This window comes from Amphiura filiformis, chromosome 4, assembly GCF_039555335.1.
Source record: "Amphiura filiformis chromosome 4, Afil_fr2py, whole genome shotgun sequence".
In the NCBI taxonomy this organism is placed as follows: Eukaryota; Metazoa; Echinodermata; class Ophiuroidea; order Amphilepidida; family Amphiuridae; genus Amphiura; species Amphiura filiformis.
Genome location: NC_092631.1, coordinates 47683955 through 47694390, shown reverse-complemented (window position 1 = coordinate 47694390; position 10436 = coordinate 47683955).

Sequence of the window (10436 nt, the reverse complement as noted above, 5' to 3'; positions counted from 1 at the left end):
CTTCTAAGAGTATAAAAATTATCTTTAAGAAAATGATTAAATTAAATATATGGCTCCAGTTTTTGAAACCTTTTTCAGCTTTTTGAGATTGACCCATGGCTTTTGAGACATTTGTCTGTTTTGAGACCCTTACATGTGTCAGCCTATACAAATAATCGGTTCTTAAATTCAGCCATTTAATTTGAATAAAACGGAACAGACAATCAAATATAAAATAAAACACATCTATCATTTATTTTTTTTAAATCAATTTGAACAATGATATTGTCACTATTCAAAATGTGAAATTAACATTTTCACGCCTTCGACATCGACACACTTAAAGGGGCACTTCGTGATCCACAGCCTCATCCCCCACTTTTCTCAAAAAAGTTGAGATTTTTATATCACTGGAAACCTCTGGCTACATAATGTTTATGTACAAAATATTTCTTGCAGATTAATTCGTTTTGCAAAGATATCGTGAAATTTGAATTTCGTTCTGGTGCACCAGAACGAAATTACAACGCATTGTCTATGGAGCAGTGTAATACACATAATCATGCATAACTCGCAAACGCAAAATCGGAATCAACTGAAATTTTGGGAATAGGCTTTTTTCGTGGATATGTACTGAAAAATGTCATAAAAAGAGGATGCTAGGATCACGAAACACTCCTTTAAATGAAATGCATTTAGTCGGAGCTTTTAGCAATTCTTGTATTTATCTTAAATAAGTGTGCGCTCCCAAGTATTGTATTTTATATTTGAATTGACATTATGTTGTTTATAAAAGTTAACACGTCAAATAAAACCGTCTTTCTGTTTATATCAAAAATAAATAGTAAGTGGAAAAAACTACTTAAAATAGTGAATATCGAGGTCGGTCAATATAATAGTACCTTTGTTTTTATAGATGGCCGATTAAGCCGTCCTGTTCACTGCATTTAAAACGTTCTTTTGTATGCACATTTAAATTTGTTTGCATGCAAAATGCAAAATAAGTGTTTTCACATTTTTACAATAAAAGCTGAAATTTTTATAAAATTGGAAAACATCGAATACGCTTTTGTTGTTGAAGTCTTTCATGTTTAGTTCTTATCAAAACTGAAATTGTACTATAATAAAATTATGTTTTAGCTATGAAATGTTTCTTTTCTCTTATTTGTACAGCTTAAGCCGTATTCATGGTAATGTTCTTTGAACATGTGGAGTCACCAAATGTGAAAAAATTGAGATGCTTTATATCACATTTTAATATGTCACGAAGGAATAGTATACATTCTTTATAATTGCTAGGGTTTTTTTAAAATAAATGTAGACATGATTACATGTTTGAATTTAGACTTAACAGGAACAAGCCAAACTCACTATGTTTATACATGTAGTTAACAAGACCAGTTTACAATTCGTCGCTGTACACGAAAACCTATGTGCAAATGCAATTTCCAATTTAAGGATAATGTCATTTTGCAGGAAAACTACCCAACTGGTCAAAGATGGTGTTTTTTTATAAGTTAAGTGATATGTGCCCTGCAAAACGAAAACACCAACAAATTTGACATCACTGTCACCTATTTGCCGAATTGGTCAAATTGAAAATGCACTTTTTCCTGCTCAGTGCGGCGGCGAATTGTACTCCCTCTTTACCCAAGGTATTTATTTTCCGATGATTACGCTTTTACCAAATTGGTGGCGTACTATGTGCAGCTTGATATAAAAAAAAAAACCCCGTGATTAACGATAGAGGGAGTTGTCTATGCACGATGTATATCATGTATTTCTGCTATTTTTGTCAACGGCATTCGCCCGTAATAGTGACGTCATTGGTTTTGCGGGAAATTTGGTCAACTTACAATATTTTTACGGACTTTCTATAATTAAAGACAGAGATAAAAATAATTTAACGCGTCTTATGTCACTGTCAGTTACAATCCTTGATTGGTTTTCATAGGTTAATAGCGCGTAAAAGGAAGACCGATCTATCTGGTGCTGATCGGAGAAAAGGAATAGCAACAAATGGCGAAAAATTTCGTACTTTTACTAGGCAAAAAGCAGCTTTTCTAGGCATTGTTGACATGGTGCCTTCGGTTAAGAAACTTTCCTACTATAAAGACCTAACTTTTGAGATGGTTTGCATGTTTCAAGGTGCAAAATTAACAATACGGCGACCGGTTATAAATCCGCGTTCAGCAAGTCATCGTCACGACACTTGTAAACAAGCCGTGCTCGAGTTTGATTGACAGATGACATCAGACGCGATAAATTCTTTTTATCTCTGTCTTTAATTATAGGGCGACGCGAATTCAATGCAGATAGCCTGTTTGTTCTCTCTGCATATTCTTTAATTGACACATCCCAGGACTTTCATTCAAAAACATTTAAGTTGACCTTTTACACATTAATCATATGGGCGCGAACTATCGTGGACGATTATAGACTGAAGCTAACAGCAAAAGAATAATTAATTAAGGTACCATTTATATTCACCCCTGTATACCATAAAGAAAGACAGATATGTCGTAATTAGAACTGGCAGCCAATGTCTGCATCTTTTAGCTCGGATGTAAGACCCGGTGTAAGACCTCATTAGTTGTAATTGCTTAAGGGCTGGGGTATGAACGTTTGGACAGTATTTATTGTGGGACATTAGAGCACATCAGACATATCGAATTGCATTCTGAATACGAAGAATGTCCTTCTGATATCTAATAATTTTGATTTTTGAAATTCGCAATTTAATACACATTTTATGGCAAATCATTAAAATTGATATTTTTGATATTTAACAGTACTCGAAGTAAACTTTACAAATCTGATGATTTATACTTAAAGTGTATGTAGGTGGGATGAAAAGCCGACGATCAATTGAAAATTTTGACCTTTCGTATTGGAGATATGGATTTTTTTTCCCAAAACACCAAAGAAAAAAAAAAGGTCTTTTGGGAAATAATCCATATCTTCAATATGAAAGGTCAAAATTTTCAATTGACCGTCGGCTTTTTCCTCCCAGCTACATACACTTTAAGAATATATCATTAGATTTATATAATTTACTTCGAGGACTGTTATATATCAAAAATGTGAAAAATATTAATTTTTATAATTTTGTCATAAAATTTGTATTATATTGTGATTTAAAAAAAATGAAAATTATTTGATATCAGAAAGACATGCTTCGTATTCAGAATGCAATTCGATAGGTCTGAGGTGCTCTCATGTCCCTCAAAAAATACTATCGAAACGCAATAAACGCTCATTCTAGATCCCTTAAGAAATAAAGACACGATGATCCAAAATCCCAAGGAAGACACGGGAAGATTAAAAAGTTGTAGATTGCTCCATAATTTGGATGCCTATATTGATTTGTGCACAAATCGTTCTCAAATAAGAGAACTAACGCGCGTCGTGCTTTCCATTGATTTAAAACATGAAAGTACAACTTTTGATTTCGTTCCTTCCTCCTTAGGTTTTCGACCACCGCTTCTTTCAATCTCAACCAATTTCAAGAAATGAGATAGCTAAAGCAGTGGCGTACCGTGGCCGCTGGGGCTGACGAAAATTCAGTTCTGCCGCCCTTCCTCAACAGCCCGAAAAGGTTGACCCAATTTTTTTCGGGGTTTGAAAAAGTGAAGAGCAAAAAAAATTTTTCCCGCCCTTTTTCTTTACTAATTCTTCTTGCCGCCCTTCTTCTTCCGCTTCCCCTTTGTTTTGGTCGCCCCTGCTTTTTGCCGCCCCTTCTTCTTCCGCCGCCCCTTCGGCTCGCGCCCCAAGCCCCCCCAAAAAAAAAACCTCGCGCATGAAGGGGTACAGGTGTTGGCTGCTTGTTTGACTTGATTCTTTTGAATGCTGAATAGGGCTACATGGAATATAGTATTGGAAGGAGAAGAGGTCAAAGGTTAATCAAAACGTTTTGTTAGTATTTTACTTATATGAAGAGCTTATTTCCAAACCGTGTTAAGTCCACAACCTCATTTACTTGTGTGATACAATCACAATTACTTTGACAAGTTTGACATTACAACAAGAGTTGTACCATCAACAATCCATTATTACCATAACAATGCTGCATAACAATATGCAGACTATTGTTCTCATTTGGGAAACAAAGGCCTCACACAGTATTGTTACTGTGCATCCATCCACTGTTTGCTTTGTAATGGTGCATCCAACTGAAATTATAATACATATAGCATCACAACCCATTGCAATCATGCACCGGTAAATCAGAAACATGGGGTTGTGGACTTAACACGGTTTGGAAATAAGCTCTTCATAAAAATATGTATAATTTTATGAATTTATAGTATTATTATTATTTGCCAGTGAATTCATCATCACTTTCTTTATATTACGATTTATATTATTCATTATACTTTCCATCAATATTATTGTTTAGTTCAGAAGCATTCGTACTTAATAAAAGAACAACATGAAATAATTAACAAGGATAGCATTTGTGATTTCTTTACTGTATACCATACTGTGATTGAAATTATTGAAGTACCGGCGAGGAATGTCGAACAGCTTTGGAATACTTTGCTTCTCAAGACCACCAACTTGATAGGCTCCTATCAGAAAAAAAAGTCTAGTTTGACATTATCTTTCAGCGTTTTCTAGTGAATATACCGAGTTTTGAGTATACCGTATACGATAATCCTTGTATATATGTGAGTGGACGCGGCGAATCAGCCGTAAACTCGGCAAATTGTATTCTGAGTTAAAGTGTAAAATGTATGTGAAGGTCGTATTCATAGGTGTATCAATTCGTTGCGACAAGTATCTTATCAAACGCTGTTTAAATCAATCAATAATACTACTGCTGAAGAGGATAATAAGCTTCTACCTATTTCTATAGAATAGTTCTTGTCTTTGTTTGCTTTGGCTAAATCCTGTTCAAGTGGTAGATAACAAAGCATTGTATTTTGTCTAGGTATGTATAATCAACAATGAACAATGAGAGGATATTTCTGAACCTCGTTGACTTGGGGATGATTTGAAATGACCGCCAATTATGACTGTTGGATATTTATTACCAGAAATGTAGAAAAAGAGACACATGTAGAACCGATAAAAAATACAATTTTGTCGAAGGAACAGAGTTCAACAAATCATAACAAGAGAAGATGCAAGGACGAGAAGGGTTACTAGAGAGCTTGCGAAATGGCGTTACTTTAACTTTAACTTTAACGTCTAGGATTATAGAGGATTATGTATTCAAAACCAAGGTGGTTTTGAATACATAATCCTCTATAATCCTCTAGACGTTAAAGTTAAAGTTAAAGTAACGCCATTTCGCAAGCTCTCTAATAATAGAGATAATTCCGCTGGTAATCTCGTCGCATCTATTTATACATAGGCCTAGTCCTTTTGTTCGTAAGTACTAGACATCCATTTGAAGTACCGTTTGATATTATGGTGTATGACTTTATTTTCTTTGTACCGCACGTAAAAGGCAATAGACCATGTAGAAGCTGTGTATTTTGCCGAAGGGAATTCTATTGTGTTGTAAACTTTCATCATTCTTTTGTCTACGTGTGTTTTCGCCGCAGGTGTAAAACGGGTGATGGAATGCAGTTTAAAATTCCCTCCAAGGCCGAATCATTTCACATTTTGGGTGCATTGAAGCCGACAGGGACCCAGTTATGGCTGCCAGTGAGGTGTAGGAATGCGTGAAATGAGATTCGTCTATAGGTATCTACATTCCCAGCGGAAACGCGTTTCAGAAACATATCACCTTTTATCAGGCAATCGCTGAAACCGAAATATGTAATTCCAGGCCATTTGTAAAAAAGAGTGTGAGCTTAAAATAGGTATGAATTTGGGACCCCACAACAATTGTTTGAATTAATATCAGACCTGTTATAATGATAAAGTGGCTTTCATTCTAACCCATAATTTTTAAGTTGCGATTTTTACTTTTTTAAGGAATAAATTATTTTATCATAGCACTGGGAGGGAATCGTCACCTTTAATTCTAGATCCCTTATTACTTAAAGGGCAGGTCTATAGCAAAAACAACATCATATCATTGGCAAGCTAATATTATGAGGACAATGAAAATGACTCCTTTTTGAGAAAATAAGACGTTTAAAATTGATATTCCGCAAACACCTACTTAAGCGATGAGTTCCTTCGAACGAGACAGATTTGGCCTAGAAAACCGGTGACGTCATGAAATGAGATGTGCCCGCTGTGAGAAAAGGGACTATAAACGCTCTCAATGGACGGAACGTATACTGTTGCTGTTCACAGAAAAAAATTCCAAATTAAGTATTACAAATTTCATGGTTTTTAAACATATGGATAAAATCAGCCGCTTCTTTTTTTATATATTAGACAATTGTGATATTACAATTCATATGTATATCAATATCATGACAAATATTAGGCCTAAAAAATAAATACATAATTTGAGCTTAGAATTTCATCTGAGACTAGCATATAAACCGTGTTAGTCCACAAACTCTTGTATCTGATTTTCCTGTATATTGCAATGCTATAGTTTCAGTTGGATGAAATATTACAAAGCAAACGCATAGTAACAATTACTGTGTGGGCTTTGTTCCCGAAAGAGAACAATAGCGTGCATATTGTTATGCAGCATTGTTATGGTAAGTGATAGTACAACTCATTGTTGCTAATGTTAAACTTGTCAAAGTGATTGTGATTGTATGATGAGAGCACGATAAAGTGTCCGCTTCATTTACCTACGTCATCAGTCAAACGGGGGGAGAACACGTACGCTTCAAACGGGGGAAGAACACGTACGAGGCTGTATTTTACCAACACAATTTGTCCTTTTTCAGGAGAAATACGCACAAAAAAATTGCAACAAGTGTCAACTTGTAATGTAATAATTATTCTCTTCGAATAGAGATAAACTTGTTTTTGCTATACACCTGCCCTTTAACTTCCTTTGTCAGGATAGTGGTGGTTTCACATAATAGCCTACGTGACTTCCTTTGTAAAGTTGCCCTAGTGCCCAAACCTAAGGAGGTTATATAAACACCACAACCCTACCGGTATTTGAAATGAGATGTGGGCTAATTCCTGGGCCCGGGGGCGCTTCCATAATATATGCATATGACGGGTATATGTTCCTTTTGGTACGTGGCTCTAATCCAAATTCAGAAGAATTGCAACATGATGCAGTCATGTCTACAGTAGAATTCATCTCGACCTTTGCAGGACTTAACCCCATTAAAAGCTATTAAACCAAGATAACACTCATTGAAACAGCTCAACTGATTAAATCGGATCTACTCTGGCTGTGCACATGTGACTGTTTTCATGTGCGATATCGCAATAAAGTTTGCGTATTATAGCTTCAGTTGGGTAACCGATTATAAAGGAAACGAAAGGAAACAATGGTATGTGTACTTTTGTTCACGAAATGAGACAAAGACCTGCTTTTTGTTAACCAGCATTCTTCAAAATGAGCAACATAATGATTGTTGACTTAACACGGTTTGGAAATAATTTCTTCATATTTTTGGTGTTATCTGTCGTTTACATATCCTTCCTAAAACACAAAAGTGCGACCCTCTCCAAACATCTAAATTAGCTAAAAATTTAGGACATGTTACAAAACTTTATTTTCTAGAACCTATTTATAATAATTTAAATGTAGCTTTTACCGTTTTTTTTGTGGCATCCTTCAGAAGTGAGCGGTCCGATACCAATATTTTCGGTCAAATCTCCATTCAATTAACACGGGGAGTTGGCTAGCTATGCCTTGCCCTCACTCATATTTTACAAAAGTGCGACCATTTCTGAACATCTAACCTAGCTGTAATTTTAGGTCATGTTAGAGAAATATATTTGCTAGAAGTTTTGGAGAATAAATAAAATATTGGCTGGTTATTTTTCACACAGTGATGTTAACTAGGCAAGTGTCCATTCTCCCAACATACATCATTTGTACAGGTCACGCGTCAATGGTGAGAGCACTGTGTATTGTGTATAGGAAAACGGACAGTAACTGCAGTATGAAGAGCGTGTTTATACGAAAGAATTAGGTAAAATATACACGGGCGAGTGTGCTTTACCTAATTCTTTTGTCTCATATACATTTTTGTAAGACTCACGCAACAATGTGTGGGAAACTGGTCCCATTTCTTCCACTATATAAATATATAGTAAAGGAGACGATCCTGTATAAACAGTGATCGGAGTGCCCATCTCTCTTTCATTGGCGATTGGGCCAGAATCCTCCATGTAATGTTGCTATAGGGGATCGCTACACCTCCTCTACAGCGAGTCTGTTACCTTCCCAGCATTTAAGAATGCCGGTACCCATTTAAACACATGGGTGGAGAGGAGTAAACGGGATAAAGTGCCTTACTCAAGGGCACACCACGATGGCATCACCGGGGCTCGAACCCGCAACCTTTCGATTAAGAGTCAGTGCCCGTTCCGCTAGGCCACCGTGCTCCCATAATAAATATATTTAAAAAACCTGTCTCAAAAAAATTGTGCAAGTGAAAAACGCCCTCTTTGGCAATTAGAAAATACCGTTGTGACATGAGGCTTACATCAACGTTAAGTGCGTAGTCTTAGCTCTCAAATATAGTTTGTTCTGCTCAATTTGCTTGTTTCTATCTCAAGATATGTTTAGTTAACAACGGAAGGGTAAAATCACAATTGTGCTACTTTTACTAGGGAAGTGGGCTGTACATGTAAATCAATGATAGCTGATGTTGATGCGTATAATGCACTTCCACCATTCGGGCTCGTGCATTAGACGCATCAACATCAGCGTGCATTATTTTGTTTAATTTCTCTCCAACAAGTAAGGCCAAAAAAAAATAAACATGTATGTTTCCTGTAGCAGGTCAAAAAGTCAAATGCGAAATGCGGTTTTTTATTTTATTTTTTTATATAATCCATGTCTTCAAATGAAAAAAAAAACACCTTTTTTGCTGCAAATTGGAATGGAAATTTACAGTGGGTCTCTCCGACACACAAAAAAAACACATATTTCTTCATATTCAAGAATATTTATGATCCCCTTTCAACCTGCAGATTAAAAAAGTATTAAAATATGTGTGATGTTTTCTCAGTAGTTTTTCACTAAGCTCGTTTGTTGTGTGATGTGTAGATGTTTACTCCAATAGTGTTTTATATTATTTTTTTGCGATTTTTTCGGGGTTTTTTTCCTTCTTTTATTTTCAAAAGTGAAAAAAAAATCTAAATGCGCAAAAAAGCCGTCAAAAACGAAATGCGCGCGCTACAGGAAACAAACTTGTTATTTTTTTTTGGGCATAATACGCGTTCATTAACCTATAAGTATGCAATATTATTGTAGTTTAACATGTCTTGAGTGACAAAGAGAACAGTATTTACCATGATAAAATCATTGACATGCACATGTATTTAATTTTACAGCAGAATGTGAAATATTTATTTATCTTTTAATCTGTTTTAAGTGGAAAAAGGGAATCATTATAGCTGTATCATGATAAAACAGTAAAAACAATTTTGTATTGTGTAATTGATTCATTCTTTTGATTTCACGAAGGAACTCTTGATAAACTTGATGCTATCATTGATTTACACGTACAGCCCTCTTCCCTAGTAAAAGTGGCACACTTATGATTTTACCCTTTCGTTGTTTAAAATTACCATTGTTGGTAAACCTTGGTAAAGAACATCCTTTTCCCGCCAAAAAAGTTGGGCAAAGTATCGTTTTGCCCAACCATGGTCACATGGTGTTCCTTTCCAAACTGTGATTGGTCATTGTGTTGGGCAGAAATGCATTGCAGCAAACAAGATGGCCGATGAGTGGCTTGCTGCACAGCTGTGGATTGGGGTCTTCAAGATCTGTTGGAGACATTTGAAGGTAGGAAATTATATTATAAAATATATCATTTTATCGGGTAAGCTTAACCAACTGTTAGGTTTACCGGTTGTGGTGGTAGAGCTGTCGCCGATAAATCATCGTAAGTCTTGATCGCAGTCTCGGCCTCGCACACACTTAAACTAAGTGTTATGCCCGATAAAATGATATACTTTATAATATAATTTCCTACCTTCAAACGTCTCCAGTTGTAGTTCATTGTGTACTCATTTAACCTGAGTCTGAACTAACCAACATATTGGTTAAAATATGAACAATGAAATGAACTTCCCATTCATAGTGTTTAACCAACTATTGTTGTATTTTGCCCAACATGCTTTGCCCAACTGGTTGGTTACCGAAATGTTAACCAGTAGTGGGTTAATGTTGAATAGTTGGTTAAATTTTAACCAAGTTGGTTAAAAATTTTTAACCAATGTTCTGAGAGTGTAGTTAAAGGTGGTTTTTGCGACAGTTCATCTGATAAAATAGAGTCTAAGGTTGCGTTTACACAGAGTGAACTTCGCGCCCATACAGCTATTTCACTACCATTTAGACTAAATACTTTTGTCTAAACGCGCCCTAAGGAGCGAGATCATGTTGGGTCTCGAAAATC